Source organism: Sinocyclocheilus grahami, unplaced genomic scaffold (genome assembly GCF_001515645.1).
Source record: "Sinocyclocheilus grahami isolate Dianchi unplaced genomic scaffold, SAMN03320097.WGS_v1.1 scaffold293.1, whole genome shotgun sequence".
Classification (NCBI taxonomy): Eukaryota; Metazoa; Chordata; class Actinopteri; order Cypriniformes; family Cyprinidae; genus Sinocyclocheilus; species Sinocyclocheilus grahami.
The window spans coordinates 1,150,402-1,158,757 of record NW_015505472.1 but is presented as its reverse complement, the minus strand read 5'-3'; the positions used below and the strand labels follow the sequence as shown (position 1 = coordinate 1,158,757).

The 8,356-nt window shown below is 35.5% G+C and overlaps 1 long non-coding RNA gene across 1 annotated transcript in view; it reads right to left on the bottom strand.

Annotated features, from left to right (window-relative positions):
- Positions 1 to 586: 586 nt before the first annotated feature.
- The window catches only part of LOC107600855 (uncharacterized), an 18,250-nt gene continuing 10,480 nt past the window's right edge, over positions 587 to 8,356 (bottom strand). Inside the window, exon 3 of the long non-coding RNA XR_001610849.1 lies at positions 587 to 597. This is a non-coding gene — a long non-coding RNA (uncharacterized lncRNA). The remainder of the gene's footprint in view (positions 598 to 8,356) is intronic.

Sequence of the window (8,356 nt, the reverse complement as noted above, 5' to 3'; positions counted from 1 at the left end):
AAAATGATACGATCCCCCTGTAGGCACAGGGCCTAATTTAAAAATTGAAAAACTACACACGTCACATTTAATCAGTATATTCCCAATAATTACTTACTTTGATGAAGAACAGCATCATTAAGCCATAAAAAAGACATTAAAATAATACTTATGGTACAACAAAATTATTCAACAAAAAATAATAATGATGATGACTACATTATTCATAAGTGTTTTTAAAAGGCAACTTGGGCCATGTTCTGTATTTCTGGATCCACTGATGGCCCACATCTGCATGGCCTGTCAGTTCTCCGACGGTCTGTGTGAGGTGGATGAAAGCCATGACCAAATAAACTGACAGAGCCAAACCTTTCCCTCCATTCACCTGCTCTCCTCTCAGCCTGAACCTACAGTCTCTCTCCAGTGTGCCTCTGTTTCAGTGCAAGATCATTTGTATCAAATCACCAAATACACACATTGAGAAAGACTAGACCTCACAGACAAACTCTCTTGTACTGTCATTTGCTTGTATTCAGAGCAGTGCCCAACTGCCCATATGACTGGATAGAAAGGGGGAAGAATGAAATCAGCACCCATATCCCAATACATTTATATAACCTCTGCACTGACTGAAGGCCACCTGTTGGTATACTCTCAAAAAAGGTACAAAACTGTCACTGGGGCGATAACTTTTTAAAAGGTACAGGTTTTGGGGTTTTTTACCGCTAAAGAGTACAAATTGGTATCTCAAAAGTACATATTAGTACCCTTTGAAAAGGTACCGCCCCAGTGACAGCTTTTGTGCCTTTTTTTCTGAGAGTGTAGGGTTGCACGATTAATGAAAATAAAACCATATTTATGCTATGGCTTAGTGTAATTATCAAATTGCAAAGGCTGAAATTAAAGTTAAAGTTTAAGCCTCTACCGCATGGTGTAGCCATATGGCAACATACTCTTTGTGTTCATTTCCTTGCCACTGTCTCTTTAAGAGAACATTCTAATTTTTTTTTGTTGGAAAGAGAAGACCTTAGTTTAGCCAATGATGTGCTTTGATAAAGTCACATGACATGCAGTTTTTTTTTCTGTGGCGAGATTTCTGACAGACTGCCGTCTCTTGTCGGTAGTTGCTGAAAGCAAACTAAAACGTCAGTAACAAACAAGGACCAGTCCGTGTCACTTCTACAAAAAAATCTAAAACATCACTGTTATGATGTTATGATGACATATTCACCTCTCAAAAAAGTTTTTATAAAATTTGTTTTTGGTAAATCATTCAACTGTATGTGTTGCCAAGCGGCAACACTGTGCAATAGTGGAATGACATTATTACAATAGTTTAGCTAGCTAGCAAGGTCAGCTGCAATTTGTTAAGCTGTAACAATAACAACATTAATACTAGTGAAATAATGTTGATTAGTCGTATGTTAATGGCATTTGTATTATGGATATAATCAAACTGAAATGGCAATTTTACTTTTGATTAAATATGAATACAGGTAACATTACATCAGTGAGCACGGCCATATTCTATGGCAAGGTAAAGAAGAAAAGGGCAGAACTTGCTCTTCCTGCAGATGAAAAGACTGCTTTGTGAAGTTTCATACAAAAAAAAATTTTCTTTCAAGGATTATTGGGGGGGGGAGATGTCATGCTCATAGTCTATCTCTCAAGAGATTGCATAATGCTGAATTTTCATGAACTGCAATGTTTTTGGTTTTATGTCAGTGTTTTATGATACATTATATACAGTATTATATTTGTTTTAACTGTATACATTTGCAGTTTAAATAATATTCATGAAAAATTTAATGAAATGAAAACAATTATAAATCATTATTCAGCAAAAAAAGAATAGAATAAATAAAAGTTGTTGGAAAGTATGTATAAGGTGTCAATTATAAGTAAGTACTGTGTTAAAGCTTATAATAGCACCAATTGAATCAACACAAACAACATTTCTGAGGAAAAATATTAATTATAAGTAAGCTTACACTTATTCTAAGTTAGATCCACTATTGTATGCTGTTGCCGTATGGCAACATATCATAAAGTACCTTCAAATAATATTTTTTTCCAATTTTTTTTTACAGCACTTGAAGTTAAGCCATTCTTAGAAAAGAAAAAGATTCAAATATTTTTTTCTATAGGTCTATCTAATGCGCGCGGTAGATTAAAGTTTAGTTTTTCAGATCTTAAGATTAAAACTAGTATTGTAATTGCATAGTTGTACTGTAAAATAAAATAATAATTATTATTATTATTGCCTTATTTTTGCTTAAACTTTATATTTAGCTAAATTATTTTTTGTCATATTGACATATAATTAGCATCGCAAACCAGGAGATAATAATAATAATAATAATTTTGTCATAAATATATATAAATAAATAAACAAATAAAAGTTTCTCAATAAGATCTCAAATGTGACAACAATTAAAATAATAATAATAATAATAATCATCATCATCATTCCAGTAGTCTCACATAGTCTCCTCTATAGTTTTATCAAGAGCTCAACGTCTCCAAACTGCAATCTTCAATCAAAATTAAGAGTTTTCAATATGAACTCAAATATATCATCATGCAAGCTATGTTATCAATATTAATTTAATTATTATTTTTGCTAGGAATTTTACACAAAAATCCAACATTACGTCATTACATAAACAAGAACTCAGCGCTCTGTAAAGCTCTCTATAAAAGCTATGAAAGAGCATCTTCTAAGCAATACAATTTTAAGGTTGCCACATCCTCTGCAGAGAAATGGAAAGACAGAATGAGATTATCGATGTTTGCATTCTTAAGTTTAAAGCAGCTCTTCAATTATACCAACTTAATATGTGTAGCATATGCTACGACATGCCTTAATACCTCTCTGCAACATAAAAACACATCTAGTGCCATTAAAGCGGATTCAGCTGCATACGACCCAGTTTACTGCACAGCCTGCTGTTTTGTAGCATTTCAACCATTCAATTATGCTAATATGAAGGTGTTAGTGCACAATGCTGAAAACATATCATTATTTAAGTCAACTTGGGTAAAGAGCAGTACTTCTGGATCAGAGAAGCGAATGTCATTTCTCTGACGTAATGAACAAAATGCGCAGGAACACAAAGGGTGCTTAGTTTGAAGTAGTTTGAAAGCCTCTTGTACACCAAGTGCATGCATTCACTGTGTTTTTTTTTTAATGAGTTCCTCTCCTTTTTTGCTCATTCTGAAGGCACTGACAGGCACTGAATGCGGGCAAAATTGCTCTGGCAGGAGCCGATCCAGCTCTTGCCTTTCGTTCATTATTTGTTTCAGATCAGAGAGAGATGTGGAGAGTCTATAGATCACAGTGTAAGCTCTACATATGCGTCCCTCTATCTCCAAGGCACACAGACACAGAGAGAGCCAACTTGGGTAAAGAGCAGTACTCCTGGATCAGAGAAGCGAATGTCATTTCTCTGACGTAATGAACAAGTTTGAAAGCCTCTTGTACACCAAGTGCATGCATTCACTGTGGGTTTTTTTTAATGAGTTCCTCTCCTTTTTTGCTCATTCTGAAGGCACTGACAGGCACTGAATGCGGGCAAAATTGCTCTGGTAGGAGCCGATCCAGCTCTTGCCTTTCGTTCATTATTTGTTTCAGATCAGAGAGAGATGTGGAGAGTCTATAGATCACAGTGTAAGCTCTACATATGCGTCCCTCTATCTCCAAGGCACACAGACACAGAGAGAGCGCAATTTACTAAGGCTGCTCTGAAGGATCAACATCACTTCAAAGAGGCCCTGGCTGAGTGTGGTGCCGCGTACGCCAGTGTGGGTAAACATGAGGAGATCACAAGCCCTCTAATAGCAGCCTGGATCTGAAGAGGTCCCCACCTTCTGCCTGCCTTTTAAATGTCTTACGAGCTTGAGACACAGAAAGAGACCTCCGCTCTCAAGTACTTATGTGCACTATTACTCTGAGTGCAGGCAAAATGCTCGTGCAAACACATAAGAATCATTGATAATACATTTTGTTAAACATACATTATGACTTATACGGAGATGAGTCGGGATCGATTTTTCACATACAGCTAAATATATTAAATTGATTAATGGCAACAGTGAGACTTTCAGAATACTGAAAATAATGTGTCAGTTTCCACAAAAAATATTAAGCAGTTCAACTGTTATCAACTCTGATAATAAGAAATGTTTCTTAAAAATGTTTTTAAAAAATATAAGAAATGAAATAAGAAAAAAAAAAGTTATTTAATGGCTGCTGAAAATACAGCTTTGCCATCCCAGGAATAAATTACATTTTAAAATATATTATGTTTCTTTATTAATTTTATTTTAAATTGTAATAATATTTCACAATATTGCTGTTTTACTTTGTTTTTGATCAAACAAATGCAGGCTTGAGGATCATAAGAAAATTATTTCAAAAACATTAAAAAAATCTTACAGACACCAAACGTTTGAACAGTAGTATACAGAATATATGCATTAGTAGTGTATAAATACACTATACATACACGCATGCAAAAAAAATTATATTTCCTAGCCTGTATTTCATATGGTGGTATTACATTTTCTACTGACACATCACCATTTCTACAGTATAATAATAATCCATAAACTAAATAAAATTACAATCACATTATAGTATATTCCTCTCTCTCAGTTTTCACTTGTGTGCCAGTTTGATTTACTTTTTGCATGTCTACAGAGGCCGACCCCTGGCCTATAGGGCAGGCCTTCTTAAAAAGTCTATTTTCAACCAAATGAGTATATGTTGTAATGTAATGTTTAGTAACTGTAAGCCTAATGTTTTTCTAATTTGTTTGGGCAAGTCTATCACAAGTGATTTCCTCACTTATTTGTTAAATTAAACCATCAAACAGTGGCTTAGATGCATATGTTGTGAGAAACAAAACCCTTGCTTGGATTAATAGCTGTAGATGTGATTAATTTTTTTTCAATGAATGCCACCTGATACACTTGATACATCCCTGAGAGGAAGTGTTGTAAATAAACCTCTACTTTAAAGCCAAATAAATACAACATTTAAGTTGAGAGATTAGTTTACATCCAGCAAAAACAATGATCTGATAACACTTGCCTTTTGTTTCTTGTGTTATCCTGAGAAGCATTTGGAAATCCTGATTCTTGATGCTCTCAGTTGCACTATAACCTTGTAAGAATCCAAAATGAGATGAACAACAGACCTCAGAGTGGGTAGCAAAGCATTCCTCCATTACATACATCAAGCTTCTCAACACCTAAAGACTCAAGAACACTGACATCTATTGGTTCAGGGGTTTAACTGCATGTGCTTAGGAAAAACACCATCTACATTTCTATCCAGAGACACTTCTTTTTATTTTTGTTTTGTATTTTTGTGGGGGATATTATTATTATCCACCACCCATACATACATACATTTATTTATTTATTAGTGAATAAGGATGCATTAAACTGATCAAATTTGACAGTTAAAGACAGTTATAATGTTACAAAAAAATTTAAACAAATGTTGTTCTTTTGAAGACAAACATATTAAGCCGCTCAACTCTTTTTTGACATTGGCAATAAGAAGAAATGTTTCTTGACCACCAAAGCCTGATGATATCTGAAGGATTACGTGACAGTGAAGACTGAATAGGAATAAATACAATTTTAAAATAACTTTAAATGGAAAAGCAGTTATTTATAATAATGTCACAATATTGCTATTTTTACTGTATTTTTGACCAAATAAAGGCAGCACTGGTAACCATAATAGACTTTGTTCAAAAACATTAAATAATCTTACAGCACAAGACTTTGGAACGATGTAACTATGTATAATTTGTTTTTGTTTGTTTTTCAAAATGGAACCTCCATAATCTGGCATAACATTTTACATTCAAAGAAAAAAAAATGTGGTTGGACTTGATTTTATTCACTGGGACTTCTCTAGATGAAAAGTGGATACTAGATGAGTGGAGCCAGCTGGTGGAAAAAGTAAGTGGGATTTGTCAGTTCTGAAAAAAAGGTTGCCTGAAGTATAGGTTAATGACAAGTACACCAATGACAACTGATATGCATATTTCAGATGCATCCTTAGGTAAAGTAAACTAATATAAACTCTGCAGATGAGAAATAGGCCCATTCAGAATGAGAAAAAGCAGAATTTACAATTACAGGTTTGTCAGAAGTTTGCTTCATTGACATTGATCCCCATCTGTGGGCTTTTTACACCAGTGGCTTGAAGTGAGGCACAAAAGCCATGGTCGTTCTTGAACATGACACCATCTATCCCTCCCTCCCAGCTGTGAGTGCCCCTCAGTAAGGGTACTATGGCTCTGGCAAAAGCCCCACCAGATGTTCCAGCTCTCCAGGGACTGATGGCAGGGACTCCAATGAGGATAAGCAAATTGTCATTAGAGTCATTATGGCAAACGGGGCTTCATTTCCAAAGGCAGGTCACAAAGTTTGCGCTATGCTTTGTCTCACATGCCCAGAGTGGGCGTTGATGGATCTGTTGCCCATGAAAACAGAAGGCCAAAATGTCCTCCACTGCTGTGCTGGTCTCGCTGTGAGACTGTATAGGGCTCTGAACATAAACAAAGCATAGTGAATGCATTTCACACTTTTCCCTTTCTCTTTCACTTACTTTGTCTTTTTCTAGTTATTGATTAGTCCTTTGCTTATTAGCCTGCCTCCCACAGAGTCAGTAACTGAAGCTTTTTTAAAGTCAACATTAAATAAAAATTCACCTTATCTATTTTCTAAATGCATATTATAGGTCTTGTTGTGAAAAATTCATCCCCGGTTATTTTTTTTAATTAATTAATTAATTTATATATTTATTGAATTTTTTTACATTTTAACCTCAAAATGTCATAATTGGACCTTCCAATCTTCTCTAGTGACTAGTCTGCTTAAAACCCACCCTTGCAAGCTTGCATTTATCTGCCTCTGTTTTTGAGTGCAACACCCACATCTCAACATCCCACAACTGATCCAATGAACAACCGATTTTTTTTCTTTTTCGATAATCCATTATACTCAGACACACATGAAAGAATGAAAAGTTCTGCTGCTATTTCAGTTTCATCATGATTTTAAGACCAAGTGCAAGACACATGGTCATTGACAATGAAACGACTGATGAAAAATCATCCAGATTTCAAATCAGAAATCAGTGTCTAACAAGCACTGACGTCAAGCACATGCTGCAAGTTGGCGACAATTTGGAGCATTTTATTGCAAAATAAAAGCACAAAAATGTAAGATACTTCAATGCTTCTCATGTGAATCGCACGGGAGACTTAACTGACAGTTGCGACTTTTATGCCTCTGTTGCAGAGTAAATTTGGCAGTAAGGTTTCTGCCTACCTTTTGGAAAAGCTTTCAAATCTGGAGTGTGTCTTTTGCCAAATATGACTGCAAAGGTGGCACAGAAGCGATTCTGAAGTGGCATTTAGGTGTCACTACCCAGACTGTTTAATACTGCTCAGAAGTGGCTTAAATGCATTTACACAATGATTACAACAATATACTGTTATACTAGGGAATTATATGTGTCAGAGCAGGCATAATTTAGTCTGGCTTTCATGCAGCATTGCATCCTTACAATGAATTTTGAGCAGGCACAGAGCAGCCTTAACTTAGCTATGTAAAGATACCTTATGATGTCTTAAAATGCTGTCCAGGTAGGCAGCTCACCAGGGTTTGGTAGAGAACTGATGTTTGCTGAATCACCCACCAAAACCATATACTTTCTTTCTCAGACTACTTTAATCTCTTTTTAAGCTGTCTGTTGTTGGTTGACAATAGGTTTTTGTTTGTGTGTGTGTGTGTGTTTGGGGGTGAGAAGCATAAATCTCAACTTCGTTAGGTGTTATCACAGCTCCTCTTTTGTCCTCCCCTGCTCCATCACTCTGCAATCTCTGCATTTATTATCAAAGCACAGCAGATAAGAGCAAACACAGACCAGTTTGTTGCCACCTGACACGGTGTCCAATGGAGAAGATGAGAGAAATACTTATCTTGTGGGCTGGATGAGATAAAAAAGAGAATATTCCTAGAGGAGATCAATAATGGTTATTCAGTCCAGGGTTCTACCATTGAAAGCAATGACACTGTCCCAAGCCACTGCTGCGGGATATTGATTTCAATTTATTTTTAACTTAGTGATGGATATGGGACAAGCTGATAGAAAGGTATTGGTTGGATAATTACTAACATCTATTAATTGGGGGATGAGATGGAGCACTCAGTTTTTATTTAGCATTACAGCAAATCAAGATGGCCTAGTCAATATGATGCAGCTTAGCTGTTCTCACAGATGTTTGTTGGATAAAAGAAAAAGTTGCTTGATATATTTACATTTTAAAGAAGGTTAGAAGTATATATA